Here is a 17,574-nt window from a genome sequence, read left to right as displayed (position 1 = left end):
GTCATAGGTGGATGTATAGGCTTGTATGGCCTTTTGCTGCTCCTCCATCCTCTGAAGCATATAGAGGGTTGAGTTCCACCGCGTCACAACCTCTTGCTTCAGGTGATGGCGGGGCAGGTTCAAGAGTGTTTGCTGGCGCTCCAGTCTTCGGCACGCAGTCGCTGAATGGCGAAAGTGGCCAGAAATTTTTCGGGCCACCCAAAGCGTCTCCTGCACGCCCCTGTCGCTTTTCAGAAAATTCTGCACCACCAAGTTTATTGTGTGAGCAAAACATGGGACGTGCTGGAATTTGCCCAGATGTAATGCCCGCACAATATTGGTGGCGTTGTCAGATATCACAAATCCCCAGGAGAGTCTAAGTGGGGTAAGCCACTGGGCGATGATTTCCCTCAGTTTCTCTAAGAGGTTGTCGGCGGTGTGCCTCTTACTGAAACCGGTGATACACAGCGTAGCCTGCCTTGTAACGAGCTGGCGTTTCTGAGATGCTGCTACTGGTGACGCTGCTGCTGTTGCTGCGTAAGGTGATACGTCTACCCAGTGGGCTGTCACAGTCATATAGTCCTTAGTCTGCCCTGTTCCACTTGTCCACATGTCCGTGGTTAAGTGGACATTGTGTACAACGGCATTTTTCAGGACACTGAGGACACTTTTTCTGACGTTTCTGTACAGTCTCGGTATCGCCTGCCTAGTGAAGTGGAATCTAGACGGGATTTGGAACCGGGGACACACTACCTCCATCAATTGTCTAAATCCCACTGCACTAATGGCGGATACCGGACGCACGTCTAACACCAACATAGCAGTCAAGGCCTCAGTTATACGTTTTGCTTCAGGATGACTGCTGTCGTACTTCATCCTCCTCGCTAAGGACTGTTGGAGGGTCAATTGTTTAGTAAAAGTAGTGGTGTTCCTACTTCCTCTCTGGGATGATGAACGACTCCCAGCAGCAGCAGCAACAGCAGCAGCGGCAGCAGTAGGCGTAGCAATGCAGGATCCTCCGGAGGAAACCCGGATAGGAGAGTCAGTCATGCCAGTGATATGGCCTGCAGGACTACTTCCGATCCTGACTAAGGAGGAAATTGACGAGGAGGGAGTTGACGGTGTGGTTTGCAGGCGCTTGGATACAACAGGACAACGGGATTTAGGTGTCCCTGGACTGCTTACGGTCTGAGCCAAAGTTTCTGAACTTGACAGTAACTTTTTATGAACGCGCTGCAGGTGCCGTATAAGGGAGGATGTTCCTAGGTGGTTGACGTCCCTACCCCTACTTATTTCACCTTTACATATGGTACATATGGCAAGACAGTTGTTGTCCGGATTTGGATAGAAATATTGCCAGACCAAAGAGGTGGAATGTTTGGTCTTCTGCCCAGGCATGACCGTGATGGGCTTTTTCATCCCACGGACAACAACTGTCTCCCCCGGAGCCTGATTTAAACAAACCACATCACCATCAGAATCCTCCTCGCCAACTTCCTCCTCAGCGCCAGCTACACCAGTATCCTCATCCTGTTGTACTTCAACAGTGACATCTTCAATTTGCATATCAGCAAGTGGACTGTGGGTGCTCCTTTCAGCACTTGCAGGGGGCGTGCAAATGGTGGAAAGAGCCACCTCTTCCCGTCCAGTGCTGGGAAGGTCAGGCATCGCAACCACCACCACACTTGGACTCTCTTTGGGGATTTGTGATATCTTCTTAGAAAGCACAGTTCTTCGCTGTGCTTTTGCCAGCTTAACTCTTTTGATTTTTTTAGTGGGAGGAGTGCTTCCATCGTCATGTGAAGCTGAACCACTAGTCATGAACATACTAGGGATCGACCTTAGCCGTTCCTTGCCACTCCGTGTCGTAAATGGCATATTGGCAAGTTTACGTTTCTCTTCAGCTGATTTAAATGTCTTTTTCAAGGTCATTTTCCTGAACTTTGCCATTTGGGATTGTATGTGCCCTCTACTATGACATTGGGCATCGGCCTTGGCAGACGACGTTGATGGCATGTTATCGTCTATGTCATGACTAGTGGCAGCAGCTTCAGCACTAGGAGGAAGTGGTTCTTGATCTTTCTCTATTTTATTTTTATCGGAGAAAGTTTGGTCCTCCATTTATGTTATATCGATTTGATATATACGTGCGGCTAAACACAGAAAATAAATTTTTTTTTGGTTCGGACTGGAGTGTACTTTGTGGGTTACAGCACCCTTTAACGGTCAAGCCAGCCGGCCCTTTACTTATGACACAGGCGCACTCTTGGCACTACTTTGTTGATGCACGTGCAGCTACTGCGCACACAATTCACAAACACATAAAATAATTTTTTTTTGGTTTGGACTGGAGTGTACTTTGGGGGTTACAGCACCCTTTAACGGTCAAGCCAGCCAGCCCTTTACTTATGACACAGGCGCACGCTTGGCACTACTTTGTTGATGCACGTGCGGCTACTGCGCACACAATTCACAAACACAGAAAATAATTTTTTTTTGGTTTGGACTGGAGTGTACTTTCGGGGGTTACAGCACCCTTTAACGGTCAAGCCAGCCGGCCCTTTACTTATGACACAGGCGCACGCTTGGCACTACTTTGTTGATGCACGTGCGGCTACTGCGCACACAATTCACAAACACAGAAAATTATTTTTTTTTAGGTTTGGACTGGAGTGTACTTTCGGGGGTTACAGCACCCTTAACGGTCAAGCCAGCCGGCCCTTTACTTATGACACAGGCGCACGCTTGGCACTACTTTGTTGATGCACGTGCGGCTACTGCGCACACAATTCACAAACACAGAAAATAATTTTTTTTTTGGTTTGGACTGGAGTGTACTTTCGGGGGTTACAGCACCCTTAACGGTCAAGCCAGCCGGCCCTTTACTTATGACACAGGCGCACGCTTGGCACTACTTTGTTGATGCACGTGCGGCTACTGCGCACACAATTCACAAACACAGAAAATAATTTTTTTTTTGGTTTGGACTGGAGTGTACTTTCGGGAGTTACAGCACCCTTAACGGTCAAGCCAGCCGGCCCTTTACTTATGACACAGGCGCACGCTTGGCACTACTTTGTTGATGCACGTGCGGCTACTGCGCACACAATTCACAAACACAGAAAATAATTTTTTTTTGGTTTGGACTGGAGTGTACTTTCAGGGGTTACAGCACCCTTTAACGGTCAAGCCAGCCGGCCCTTTACTTATGACACAGGCGCACGCTTGGCACTACTTTGTTGATGCACGTGCGGCTACTGCGCACACAATTCACAAACACAGAAAATAATTTTTTTTTGGTTTGGACTGGAGTGTACTTTCGGGGGTTACAGCACCCTTTAACGGTCAAGCCAGCCGGCCCTTTACTTATGACACAGGCGCACTCTTGGCACTACTTTGTTGATGCATGTGCGGCTACTGCGCACACAATTCACAAACACAGAAAATAATTTTTTTTTAGGTTTGGACTGGAGTGTACTTTCGGGGGTTACAGCACCCTTAACGGTCAAGCCAGCCGGCCCTTTACTTATGACACAGGCGCACGCTTGGCACTACTTTGTTGATGCACGTGCGGCTACTGCGCACACAATTCACAACCACAGAAAATAATTTTTTTTTGGTTTGGACTGGAGTGTACTTTCGGGGGTTACAGCACCCTTTAACGGTCAAGCCAGCCGGCCCTTTACTTATGACACAGGCGCACGCTTGGCACTACTTTGTTGATGCACGTGCGGCTACTGCGCACACAATTCACAAACACAGAAAATAATTTTTTTTTAGGTTTGGACTGGAGTGTACTTTCGGGGGTTACAGCACCCTTAACGGTCAAGCCAGCCGGCCCTTTACTTATGACACAGGCGCACGCTTGGCACTACTTTGTTGATGCACGTGCGGCTACTGCGCACACAATTCACAAACACAGAAAATAATTTTTTTTTGGTTTGGACTGGAGTGTACTTTCGGGGGTTACAGTACCCTTTAACGGTCAAGCCAGCCGGCCCTTTACTTATGACACAGGGGCACTCTTGGCACTACTTTGTTGATGCACGTGCGGCTACTGCGCACACAATTCACAAACACAGAAAATAATTTTTTTTTAGGTTTGGACTGGAGTGTACTTTCGGGGGTTACAGCACCCTTAACGGTCAAGCCAGCCGGCCCTTTACTTATGACACAGGCGCACGCTTGGCACTACTTTGTTGATGCACGTGCGGCTACTGCGCACACAATTAACAAACACAGAAAATAATTTTTTTTTGGTTTGGACTGGAGTGTACTTTCGGGGGTTACAGCACCCTTTAACGGTCAAGCCAGCCGGCCCTTTACTTATGACACAGGCGCACGCTTGGCACTACTTTGTTGATGCACGTGCGGCTACTGCGCACACAATTCACAAACACAGAAAATAATTTTTTTTTAGGTTTGGACTGGAGTGTACTTTCGGGGGTTACAGCACCCTTAACGGTCAAGCCAGCCGGCCCTTTACTTATGACACAGGCGCACGCTTGGCACTACTTTGTTGATGCACGTGCGGCTACTGCGCACACAATTCACAAACACAGAAAATAATTTTTTTTTTGGTTTGGACTGGAGTGTACTTTTGGGGGTTACAGCACCCTTAACGGTCAAGCCAGCCGGCCCTTTACTTATGACACAGGCGCACGCTTGGCACTACTTTGTTGATGCACGTGCGGCTACTGCGCACACAATTCACAAACACAGAAAATATATTGTTTTTTTAGCACTTGGGGGGAGCACCCCTGATGGACAGAGCACCCCCTGGACAACACTACAGCACCCCTTTAGGACTGGGACACTGCACAGGACTTTGGAACTGACTGCACAACACAGTCCAGCCAGCCCCTATGGACTTTGAAGTAGTGGACACAGCCCCTATTAACAACAGCAGCACAGCACAACACAGCCAGCCCCTATGGACTTTGAAGTAGTGGACAACAGCAGCACTACACTACACTACACTACACAGCACTAACTCCCACCCTCCCTCTTCACTGTCCACAGCCGAGTGAGAAAATGGCGCCGACGCGGGTACCTTATATAGGATCCAAAACCCGCGAGACTCGGAAGGCGGGATGATGACGTTTTGCCTCGATGTCAGATCCGAGTCAGGCGGGAAAAGTTGAGCCTGACTCGGATCGGACTCGGATCGGGGGGGCTCGGGGGGGTTCGGATTTCAGAAATCCGAACCCGCTCACCCCTATTCTGAACACCTCACACCTCACAATATTGTTTTCGGCCAAAAGGTTGCACCAAGGTAGCTGGATGACTATGCTAAGCGACAAAAGTGGGCGGCACAAACACGTGGCCCATCTAGGAGTGACACTGCAGTGGCAGTCAAAATGGCAGTTTGTAAACTAGGCCTCAAAGAGTACATACTGCAAAGAACAAAAAGAGTTGCAAGATGGAATTGTCCTTGGGCCCTCCCACCTACCCTTATTTTGTATAGGGGTGAGCGGGTTCGGATTTCTGAAATCCGAACCCCCCCGAGCCCCCCCGATCCGAGTCGTATCTGAGTCAGGCTCGACTTCTCCCGCCTGACTCAGATCTGAAATCGAGGCAAAACTTCATCATCCCGCCTTCCGGATCTCGCAGGTTTTGGATTCTATATACGGTACCCACGTCGGCGCCATTTTCTCACTCGGCTGTGGACAGTGAAGAGGGAGGGTGGGAGTTAGGGCTGGCTGGGCTGTGTAGTGTAGTGTTGTGCTGTGCTGTGCTGTGCTGTGCTGCTGTTGTCCATAGGGGCTGTGTCCACTCCACCAAAGTCCATAGGGGCTGGCTGTGTTGTGCTGTGCTGCTGTTGTCCATAGGGGCTGTGTCCACTCCTCCAAAGTCCATAGGGGCTGGCTGGACTGTGTTGTGCAGTCAGTTGTCCATAGGGGCTGTGTCCACTCCAAAGTCCTGTGTAGTGTCCCAGTCCTAAAGGGGTGCTGTAGTGTTGTCCAGGGGGTGCTCTGTCCATTAGGGGTGCTCCCCCCAAGTGCACAAAAATAAATATTTTTTCTGTGTTTGTGAATTGTGTGCGCAGTAGCCGCACGTGCATCACCAAAGTAGTGCCAAGCGTGCGCCTGTGTCATAAGTAAAGGGCCGGCTGGCTTGACCATTAAAGGGTGCTATAACCCCCAAAGTGCACTCCAAACAAAATTAAAAAATATTTTCTGTGATTGTGAATTGTGTGCACTGTGGCTGCACGTGCATCAACAAAGGAGCAGCGCCAAGCATGCGCCTGTGTCCCATAAGTAAAGGGTCAGCTGGTTTGTCCATTAAAGGGTGCTGTAACCCTCAAAGGGCACTCCAAACAAAATAAAAAAATATATTTTTGTGTATTTGTGAATTGTGTGCGCAGTAGCAGCATGTGCATCAACAAAGTAGTGCCAAGCGTGCGCCTGTGTCATAAGTAAAGGGCCGACTGGCTTGACCATTAAAGGGTGCTGTAACCCCCAAAGTGCACTCCAAACAAAATAAAAAAATATTTTCTGTGTTTGTGAATTGTGTGCACTGTGGCTGCATGTGCATCAACAAAGGAGCAGCGCCAAGCGTGCGCCTGTGTCCCATAAGTAAAGGCCCAGCTGGCTTGTCCGTTAAAGGGTGCTGTAACCCGCAAACGGCACTCCAAACAAAATAAAAAAATATTTTCTGTGTTTGTGAATTGTGTGCACTGTGGCTGCATCAACAAAGGAGCAGTGCCAAGCGTGCATCTGTCTGTTAAAAGTGGTGTAACCCCCAAAGTGCGCTCCACAAAGAATAAAAAATTCTTCTTCTTTTTTCTGTCTTTGTGAATTCTGTTGGCTGTAGCTGCACGTGCATCAACAAAGGAGCAGCGCCAAGCGTGCGCCTGTGTCCCATAAGTAAAGGGCCGGCTTGCTCATTTCTTAAAGGGTGGTGTAACCCACAAAGTGCACTAGTCTCCAACAAAAATAAAAAAATATTTTCTGTGTTTGTGTGCACCTTAGCCGCACGTATATATCAATATAACATAAATGGAGGACCAAACTTTCTCGGATAAAAATAAAATAGGGATTGATCAATAACCACTTCCTCCTAGTGCTGAAGCTGCTGCCACTAGTCATGACATAGACGATAACATGCCATCAACGTTGTCTGCCAAGGCCGATGCCCAATGTCATAGTAGAGGGCACATACAATCCCAAATGACAAAGTTCAGGAAAATGACCTTGAAAAAAACATTTAAATCATCTGAGGAGAAACGTAAACTTGCCAATATGCCATTTACGACACAGTGGCAATGAACGGCTAAGGTCTTTCCCTATGTTCATGACTAGTGGTTCAGCTTCACATGACGATGGAAGCCCTCCTCCCGCTAAAAAAGTCAAATGAGTTAAGCTGGCAAAAGCACAGCGAAGAACTGTGCATTCTAAGAAGATATCACAAATCCCCAAGGAGGCGGGTGCGATGCCTGACCTTCCCAGCACCGGACGGGAAGAGGTGGCTCTTTCCACCATTTGCACGCCCCCTGCAAGTGCTAAAAGGAGCACCCACAGTCCACTTGCTGATATGCAAATTGAAGATGTCACTGTTGAAGTACAACAGGATGAGGACACTGGTGTAGCTGGCGCTGAAGAGGTAGTTGGCGAGGAGGATTCTGATGGTGATGTGGTTTGTTTAAATAAGGCTCCGGGGGAGACAGTTGTTGTCTGTTGGATGGAAAAGCCCATCACGGTCATGCCTGGGCAGAAGACCAAACATTCCACCTCTTTGGTCTGGCAATATTTCTATCCAAATCCGGACAACAACTGTCTTGCCATATGTACCATATGTAAAGGTGAAATAAGTAGGGGTATGGATGTTAGCCACCTAGGAACATCCGCCCTTATACGACACCTGCAGCGCGTTCATAAAAAGTTACTGTCAAGTTCAGAAACTTTGGCTAAGACCGTAAGCAGTCCAGGGACACCTAAATCCCGATGTCCTGTTGTATCCAAGTGCCTGCAAACCACACCGTCTACTCCCTCCTCGTCAATTTCCTCCTTAGTCAGGATCGGAAGTAGTCCTGCAGGCCATGTCACTGGCATGACTGACTTCCTCCGGAGGATCCTGCATTGCTATGCCTCCTGCTGCCGCTGCTGCTGTTGCTGCTGCTGGGAGTCATTCATCATCCCAGAGAGGAAGTAGGAACACCACTACTTTTACTAAACAATTGACCCTCCAACAGTCCTTAGCGAGGAGGATGAAGTACGACAGCAGTCATCCTCAAGCAAAAAGTATAACTGAGGCCTTGACTGCTATGTTGGTGTTAGACGTGCATCTGGTATTTGCCATTAGTGCAGTGGGATTTAGACAATTGATGGAGATAGTGTGTCCCTGGTTCCAAATCCCGTCTAGATTCCACTTCACTAGGCAGGCGATACCGAGACTATACAGAAACGTCAGGAAAAGTGTCCTCAGTGTCCTGAAAAATGCGGTTGTACCCAATGTCCACTTAACCACGGACATGTGGACAAGTGGAACAGGGCAGACTAAGGACTATATGACTGTGACAGCCCACTGGGTAGAGGTATCACCTTACGCAGCAACAACAGCAGCATCACCAGTAGCAGCATCTCAGAAATGCCAGCTCATTCCAAGGCAGGCTATGCTGTGTATCACCGGTTTCAGTAAGAGGAACACCACCGACAACCTCTTAGAGAAATTGAGGGAAATCATCACCCAGTGGCTTACCCCAGTTAGACTCTCCTGGGGATTTGTGATATCTGACAACGCCACCAATATTGTGCGGGCATTACATCTGGGCAAATTCCAGCACATCCCATGTTTTGCTCACACAAGTGGTGCATAATTTTCTGAAAAGCGACAGGGGCGTGCAGGAGGCGCTTTGGGTGGCCTGAAAAATTTCTGGCCACTTTTACCATTCAGCGACTGCATGCTGAAGACTGGAGCGCCAGCAAACACTCTTGAACCTGCCCCATCATCACCTGAAGCAAGAGGTTGTGACACGGTGGAACTCAACCCTCTATATGCTTCAGAGGATGGAGGAGCAGCAAAAGGCCATACAAGCCTATACATCCACCTATGACATAGCCAAAGGAGGGGGTATGCTCCTGACTCAAACGCAGTGAAGAATGATTTCTGTGTTGTGCAAGGTTCTCCAGCCCTTCAAACTTGCCACACATGAAGTCAGTTCAGACACTGCCAGCTTGAGTCAGGTCATTCCCGTCATCAGGCTTTTGCAGAAGCAGCTGGAGAAAGTGAAGGAGGAGTTAAGACAGAGAGATTCTACTCAGCATGTGGGACTTGTGGATGAAGCCCTTCATTCGCTTTGCCAGGATTCCAGAGTGGTCAATCTGTTGAAATCAGACCACTACATTTTGGTCACCGTGCTCAATCCTAGGTTTACTATGTGGTATCTCTCTTTCTGGCCGACACAAGCCTGCAGAGGTGCAAAGACCTGCTGGTGAAAATACTGTCAGCTGAAGCAGAATGTGACACGTCAACAGCTCCTTCTTCATTTTCTCCCGCAACTGGGGCTGCCAGGAAAACACTTAGGTATCCTAAGCAACCCGCTGGTGGAGATGCAGGGCAGGCAGGACCAAGTTTGGACATCTCGTCCGGACTGAAGGACCTGGCAACAATTTCTGACATGTCTACTGTCACTGCATATGATACTGTCACCATTGACAGAATGGTGGAGGATTACATCAGTGACAGCATCCAAGTAGGCATGTCAGACAGTCCGTACCTGTACTGGCAGGAAAAAGACCCTGGCGCTGAAATGATTGGTTTGTTAAAGTGTGAATGTCCTGTTTATACAACATAAGGGTGGGTGGGAGGGCCCAAGGACAATTCCATCTTGCACCTCTTTTTTTGCTTTGCATTATGTACTGTTTGGGGCCTAGTTTTTCAATCTGCCATCCTGTCTGCCACTGCAGTGCCACTCCTAGATGGGCCATGTGTTTGTGCCGCCCACTCGTGTCGCTTAGAATAGTCATCCAGCTAACTCTGTGCAACCTTTAGGACATAAAAACACTATTGTGAGGTGTGAGGTGTTCAGAATAGACTGGAAATGAGTGGAAATTAAGGTTATTGATGTTAATAATAGAATAGGAGCAGAAAAAACCACAAATTCTGTGATTTTAGCTGTTTTTATGCTTTTTTAAAAAAAAAAATACAGATCCAAAACACAAAACCCAGAACCCAAAACATGGAACGGTGGTTTTGGCAAAACCAATCCAGATCCAAAACACAAAGAAAGATCCAGATCCAAAACCAAAATACAAAACATGAAAAGTGGCCGGTGCACACCCCTAATTTTCTATAAACAGGACATGCACACTTTAACAAACCAATAATTTCAGTGACAGGGTCTGCCATACGACTGTGGCTGAAATGATTGGTTCGTTTGGGCCCCCACAAAACAAGCTGGCAATTAATCTGTCCCTGCACAAGCTGGCTCTACAGAGGCAAGATGTCATGACATGTTGCGGATGACAGTGACAGGTGTGGCTAACATGCACACACAAAATTTTTTTGATTTATTTATTTTTCAGGCAGCAGCCTTGCCACAGAAGAATCCTTGAGCATGGCTACTGCTCCTGCTGGGAGTTAATTTTCTCATCCTAGAAGGGGACCAGGAAGAGTGCATTACAAAAACAAATAAACAATTGACTTAAATAATTATTTGAAAACCTTCTAAAGGCATTTCCCTACCTATAAAGGGACATTAAAAAAACCATAGTTAGTTAGTGGCCTCAGAGTGCCACTTAACCAGCACAGATATGTGGACAAGTGTAAGATCTATGATTTAAGGCAGGGGTAGCCAACCCTGGTCCTCAAGAGCTACCAACAGTGCATGTTTTCCAAGTCTCCTCACAGAGTCACAACTGTAATAAAAAATTAACTCCACCTGTGGATCTTTTCAAATGTGGTGCTGAGTAATGAATATACCTGTGCACTAGCTAGGTCATCTGGAAAACGTGAGCTCTCAAAGGACCGAGGCTGGCTACCCCTGATTTAAGGCCTTACATTTTGTCTATCTTGAGAATCCTGCGCCTGCTTCTGCTGCTAGGAGTGGATTTTCATCCCAGAATGAGACCAGGAAGACTGCTTCCAAAAACAATTGACTTAAATAATCTTTTGCAAACCTTCTGTAAAGGTATTCCCAACCTGTACAGGGACATTAAAAAAACAGAGTTAGTTAGTGGCCTTCAAACTGCCGTTGTTTCCACTGTTCACTTAACCATATCAGATATGTGATCAAGCAGAACAGAGCATTAAATGCAACATTTCAGATTTAAGGTTTAAGTCTTACATTGTGTCTTTCTTGGGAATTCTTTCTTGAGCGCATGGCCTGCTTGCTTGGAGAGGATTTTTTTCATCCCAGAAGGGGACCGGGAACAGGAATCGTGCTTTCCAAAAATAAATAAACAATTGCCTTAAATAATACTTTGCAAACCTTCTGTTCTGTAAAGGAATTTCGAAAACCTGTACAGGGACATTAAAAAAACAGAGTTAGTTAGTGGCCTTCAAATTGCCGTTGTTCCCACTGTCCACTTAACCATATTACTTAGATATGCGAACAAGCGGAACAAAGTATTAAAAGCAACATTTCAGTTTAAGGTTTAAGTTTTACGTTGTGTCTGGAGATCATTGAGAAAGCAGAACAAGAGCTCCACAACAAGTGGCAGATGACTAAACTCACACACAAAGGTTTAATAGAAATAGATACAACACCAGATCAGATGTTTACCCTGGAGGATCTGTCTAATTCATCATGGTGCCCCCAATATTGTGCAAATTCTGCCAAAAGAGAGACTGACACCACGGCTAAACGTAATAGTCACCTTCTGGATGTGAATTGTCTCATTTGCATGGGGAAAACCCAACCCTCAGATGAGATGGATCTCAGCCAGTGGACAACATTGAAATCACCATTAAAAGTCACAATGGAAGACTACAGTGTGGAGTATCTTTCTTCACAGTCAGGAGAGGCCTCAGTGAACATGAAAAAAGATGTTCTAGGTGCTGAACTTCAAGGGATTTCTCCATCATGTTCTGCAGTGTGGAAAGGTTTCATGCACATGTTTTCTATAAAGCAGTTAAAAGTTACAGCCTTCAAAGTGTCTGGCTATAACACCCACCTTTGCCAGGAATTACCAAAGATTATCACAAGCAAAGGATTCATCTGTCCAGAATCTGTCTGGGAATTCATGGATCGTATCTGGCCTGAATGCACTAAGACATCCAATGATTCTGTGTTCTGTAGCTGACTTTATTACTACCTGATTCGCAAACTGAAATACGGAATAGTGAGCACAGACAACATGGAGGCCTTTGTTATTCCACTGCCTGCATGCCAACCAATACCTCCCAGACAACACCCACTGGGAGGACCAGGTATTAATAATGACCATCCCCATCTGTTGCTGGGCCTTCTTCTTCAAAACCATCCATCCTGGACTTCCTGTCCAAATAGGGTGAGCAGGGTACAGAAAGAGGAGCTAGATGTCTGCAATGACATTTTTTTTTCATCTATAATAGATGATGTGGAGAGAGAAGAGCTTCAGATGTTGGAAGTACAGGGGCTTCCACCTATTTGACATCCCTCCAGAGAGCAGAGCTCTATTTCTCAGGAAGTAGCTATGCCTGAGCTGATAGGTAGTCTCTGCCTGTTGGTAAACACCCCTCAGGAGATGGCAACCCAAACTAACATCAACTATAATAATGTGTCCACTGATAACCAGCCTGATCCCTTAACAGCAATGTGCCCCATATGGTCAACTCATAACATGACACCCAGTTTGCAGCCTCCTCTTCCTTATGACACTAATCCAGTTGCCATGGTTGATCAATCAGCCATGTGTGGTCCACCCAATTTTTGGCCTTCTACATTCTAACATCATAATAACACACTATAACACACTAGACTTATAATCTTTGCTTTTGTTTATGATTTCAAATAGAACAGTTTTAGAATTTATGATGTCCACTCTATATAGGCTTGTAAATAAATATAGGCTTTAGGGCCTCATTCAGAGGCGCTTGCTGTTACATGCAGCTTTTGTGCAGCCACCCCCTCTCCCCACCTACAAAACGGGGCAAGCTGTCAATCAAAATCAACAGCCGTCCCATCTTGTAGCGAGCCCCAGAGCGACTGAACTTCAGTCGCTCGCTGGGGCTTGCGCATACATGTGCCAGAGGCGGCGCATATGCAGGGGCCAAAGATCGACCCGCTTGCAAGCGCTTTGCACTCGCGAGTGGGTCTGAATCAGGCCCTTAGTTTTTTACGGCATATGACTTTATAAGCTGTTAGGATAACATTTCTGCTATGTTTAAGATTAAAAAATAAAAACTTTTTGTAACCCAATAACTTAAAAAAAAAATTTTCATTGCAATATTCATGTTTTTTTTTTTTTTTTTAAATAATTTTTTTTATTACTGGTTTTGTTTACAAAATGTAATAAAAATATTTATCAAAATTAAAAAAAATAAATAAGTAAAATTGTTTTAATTTTTTCACTAATGGTGTGGCTAACACGCACAAAGAAAAAAAATTTTGTTTTGTTTCACACTGGGGGTGAACCCCTGAAAGTGGCAGCAGCCCCTCGACAGACAGCAGTACAGCACCCCTGAGCAGCTACGCCGATGACAGTGACAGGTGTGTTTTTTTTCTGAGCAGCTACTCCGATGACGGTGACAGTAACAGTGACAATTACGCCGATGACAGTGACAGCAACAGCTACACCAATGACAGTGACAGCAACAGCTACAATGATGACAGTGACAGCTATGCCGATGACAGTGACAGCGACAGCAACGCCGATGACAGTGACAGCGACAGCTACGCCGATGACAGTGACAGGTGTTTTTTTTATTTCTGCACACCTACGCCGATGACAGTGATAGTGACAGCTACACCGATGACAGGGACAGTGACAGCAACACTACGCCGGTGACAGTGACAGCGACAGCTATTCCAATGACAGTGACAGCTACGCCGGTGACAGTGACAGCTACGCTGATGACAATGACAGTGACAGCTATGCCGATGACAGTGACATGTTTTTTTATGTATATTTGACTCCTTGACAGCAGCAGCACAGGACCTCTGTGCAGCTACACCGAGGACAGTGATAATTGTATTTTTTTTTTTCAGGGCAGCAGCCCTTGACAGACAGCAGCACAGCACAGGACAACAGTAGCCAGCCAGCCCCTATGGTCAGCATCAGCAGTATATATATATGGACAACAGTAACCAGCCAGCATCAGCAACAGCTCCCAGCTCCCTCCCTCTTCACAGTAGCCAGCCAGCCCAGTATTGTAACGTATATAACTATACAAGTAATAGTGTACTACTAAGTTTATTTTTATTTATTATCACAACAGTACAGTAGCCAACAGCTCCCAGCCCCTATGGACAGTACAACAGCCAGCCCCTATATGCAGTGGCGTAAGTTCATCCCAGACGCCCGGAGGCAAGTTATAATTTGGTGCCCCCCATCACAGCCGCTGACACTGTAATGTAGCAATTCGCATGCAGACAGGCAATAGATAGACGGAGGCAGCAGCTAATGGTCAGACATGGAGCTCTCCACTAGTGTATGGTGGCTTCTCAGGTGCTGGGAAGGGGTGCCATGTATTGGGCAGTCATGACGGTACACTCCGGGTACATAGTTACAGCCCTTAATGGGGTGAATATGTTGTGTACAATGGAGGAGGTGCCCCTACAGAGCTGGAGCCCGGCGGCAAGCGCCTCCATTGCCTCCCATAGTTCTGCCCCTGCCTATATGGACAACAGTAGCCGTCCAGCCTTTTCACAGTAGCCACCCAGACCAGTATGTATCACACAACAGTATCACACAACACTAGCTCCCAGCTCCCTCCCTCTGCACGCACGCCCCACAGCCGGAATGAAAAATGGCGGCAAATCGCGGGACCTTTTATAGAATCCAAAACCCGTGAGAATCCGACAGCAGGATGATGATGTTTGCCTCGATTTCAGTTCCGAGCCAGGTGGGAAAACCTGAGCTGGACTCGGTTCCCATCTTGGATCAGGTGGGCTCGGGGGTTCGGATTTTGGTACATATACTGTATATACACACACACATATATATATATATATATATATATACTATTTAGAAAAGAAGGCACTCAAAAATAAAACTTACCTTATGGAAAATACATTACTTCATAGTTAATGAAAGGTTCAGGAGCTGAGTTCCTGCTTGTTCATGCTGAAAAATAGCACTAGTTGCGGTACATTACATTACATCATCCTCAGGCCTGGCGACAGGGGGGTGCTAGGGGCACACCTGTGCCGGGTCCCAAGGTTCTGAGGGGCCCCGAAGACTCAGGGGCACAAAACACTCTGCCATGCATTCGCGCGGCTAATAGTAAGTAGTAACTTCACCGCCGGCGGCCCTTTCAGCTTGTGTACTAAAGTAATATCCCATTTCTGCCCTGCCAGCCCCGGTCTCACTTGCTTGTACTGTGGTAGTGTCTATGTCCAGACTCCGGAGGTCGGATACTTGCGCATAACGCGCGACGCCATGATGTCATTCCCATGACATTGTGCAGCTGCACTGGCCCTCCTCCCCAACTCTGGCCTCCTCCGACATCCTCCATCCAGTGAGGAGCGGGCTCAGCAGGGAGTCCAGTAGCAGCAGCAGGAGCCAGGAACTGAATTAATCATCACCGCCGCTCACGCTGCACATAGAGAGGCCACCTGTGTTCCTATAGGCTGTAGCTCTGGACTGCACCGTCCTCCACTGTACACTGTTGTCTGTCCCAACAGATGTTAAGGTAAGTGACATCATGACAGACAGTGTTAATTTTATTAAGTTTGACATTACTCCCCTAAAAACACATATAGGCAACTCCATTTTTCATATATATATATATATATATATATATATATACCGTATATACTCGAGTATAAGCCGAGTTTTTCAGCACATTTTTTGTGCTGAAAAAGACCCCCCTTGTCTTATACTGGAGTGATGCTCCAGGACCAGGGCCGGTTCTCCCGTTACGCAGCTGAGTAGGGCACCACATATTGGAGGGCGCCTCACTCAGCTGCGTACCATGCGGGCCACGGTGCAGACTTTGTCTCTGTGACACAGCTGCACCGCATGTGTCGCGCTAACCGGACGGAGTTCGGTCAGCACTACACAGTGCCAACACACACAGCCGCCGGCAACGGCAGCTGTGTGTTTGTTGTAATTAGCAGCCAATGAGAGTCTGTCAGACTCTCATCGGCTGCTGCTGCTCCCACTGTGGGAGCCATCTTCCGGCTGCCGCAGTGGGTAATGGGAGAGACATCATAATGCAAAACGGCCGGAGGAGCCGGTAGCAGCTTCGGGACCAGGAGCGGGGTTTCAGGTAAGTGTTTTTTTTTTTATTACGTCTCTCTCTACTGGGGGGGGCTACTACTGGGGGCAGTACCAGGGGGGGATATTACTACTGGGGGCACTATCAGGGGGGGTTACTACCGGGGGCACTACCAGGGGGGATTACTACTGGGGGCACTACCAGGGGGGGATATTACTACTGGGGACACTATCAGGGGGGGTTACTACTGTGGGCACTACCAGGGGGGATTACTACTGGGGGCACTACCAGGGGGGATATTACTACTGGGGGCACTACCAGGGGGTGATATTACTACTGGGGGCAATACCAGGGGGTGATATTACTACTGGGGGCAATACCAGAGGGGATTACTGCTGGGGGCAGTACCAGGGGGGGGATTACTACCAGTAGCTGCTGCATTTCCCACCCTAGGCTTATACTCAAGTCAATAAGTTTTCCCAGTTTTTTGTGGTAAAATTAGGTACCTCGGCTTATATTCGGGTCACTTATACTCGAGTATATACGATATATAGCTATCTATCTGTATATATATATATATATATCTATTGTTGAAGCCGGATAATTGGCTGAGACAGAATCTGTTAAAATTAAAATCTGCACAAAGCCATTTTGTGAATGGAAACAAAACGCCATTTTGTGAATGGTTGCCCAACGCCATTTTAGCGAATCTCACACAATATCAGTACATATGGCGATGTTATTATTTAGCGTTGTGCGATTCCCACACAATAGAACAATGTTAACAGTCCTCATTATATGACTACATACATTTACTAAAACATATAATATGAACAACCCTGCAAAACACGTACCATGGTGTACTTCACAAACATGTAGATGTACAATGCTAACTAGCATCTTTTCATAATATCCTTACACTTACACATTGCACACTTACATAGAAAGGTTCCCTAGCATTAAGGTTAGTATCCAAGGTTTTATTCATTATTAATTATGTAATGAAGCGACTGTATTTAAGATCTCAGGTTTAGTACATGATAAGCAGACTGTGTTTGGTGCTATTCTAACCCACTGTTTATTTGCAGCTCTCTGGTTCCATTGGCAGGGAGATCGCAACATGTGTCTGCAAATTATGGATCATAGAGAGTTAAGCATTGAAATGTACTCTGTAATGTTTATTAGCCAGTTTAGACTTGTTCTTCAGTGGGAAAATGGACACAAAGAGCTGTTGGAGGCTGGACTATTACAATACAAACTGACCTATGAACTATATCATAACAGCAGAAC

This window comes from Taudactylus pleione, unplaced genomic scaffold (assembly GCF_031769625.1).
Source record: "Taudactylus pleione unplaced genomic scaffold, aTauple2 ptg000090l, whole genome shotgun sequence".
Classification (NCBI taxonomy): Eukaryota; Metazoa; Chordata; class Amphibia; order Anura; family Myobatrachidae; genus Taudactylus; species Taudactylus pleione.
Note: the sequence above shows the minus strand (reverse complement) of the source record.